Raw genomic sequence first — 353 nt, forward strand, 5'->3', positions numbered from 1 at the left:
ACGAACCACCCACTTGTGAGCAACTCCAAAAAACCCAGGGAGCAGCCACCAACTTTCGGTACAAAACTTAATATTTTCTCTGGTAAGCGATTACAGCTTTCCTGTAAGCGATTACACAGTCTCCTAAGCCAAACAAAACCCCTCCTTTCGACAACAGATGACAATGCTAGCCCCCTTTCCACACTTCCTCCCAACACTTCAATGGCGGACGAACGTGAGAGCGTTCGGAAGGGGAAAATAACGAAACCTTTCGATTAATGTCTTCAACGATGGAATAAGATCCAAAAAAAACCTCTCCTTCTGACAACCGCTGACAATGCTAGCGTTCAATGTGCAACTTCAATATTTCAATG

Source organism: Vigna radiata, chromosome 11 (assembly GCF_000741045.1).
Source record: "Vigna radiata var. radiata cultivar VC1973A chromosome 11, Vradiata_ver6, whole genome shotgun sequence".
Lineage (NCBI taxonomy): Eukaryota > Viridiplantae > Streptophyta > Magnoliopsida > Fabales > Fabaceae > Vigna > Vigna radiata.